Raw genomic sequence first — 437 nt, forward strand, 5'->3', positions numbered from 1 at the left:
ACTGATTTTATGTGATACGCTGTCATGGCATTCGACTCCTCACACGTGCAGAAGTGTGCAGCCCCAGACTGAGAGCTGGCATCTGCATTATAAAAAGAAACAAAACAACTTTAAAGATTATTTACGATGAATTATTGTTGCCAAGTTATCTAGTCGTTGCTTGTTTACAGTGCTTTGTTATATGGAGCAGTTTGTTAGATCGCGATCTGTTTGTCTAAAGAAGTGCCGACAGATGTAATAAAGTACACAAGTCACACCGTAATTTATTTAATGTAACGTTACAGTAAAAACAGAGGCAGAATACCGTATAACTCCAGGCTGGCACAGTAATATTGACGAACGGCTAAACAGATGCAGAGCACCATAACTTAATTTGAGCGATCTAAAACAAAGTCAAAGAGCGGTAACTGATGATAATGTGTTCTGCCTTGGTTTCT

Source organism: Sinocyclocheilus rhinocerous, unplaced genomic scaffold, assembly GCF_001515625.1.
Source record: "Sinocyclocheilus rhinocerous isolate Xijiao unplaced genomic scaffold, SAMN03320098_v1.1 scaffold647, whole genome shotgun sequence".
Lineage (NCBI taxonomy): Eukaryota > Metazoa > Chordata > Actinopteri > Cypriniformes > Cyprinidae > Sinocyclocheilus > Sinocyclocheilus rhinocerous.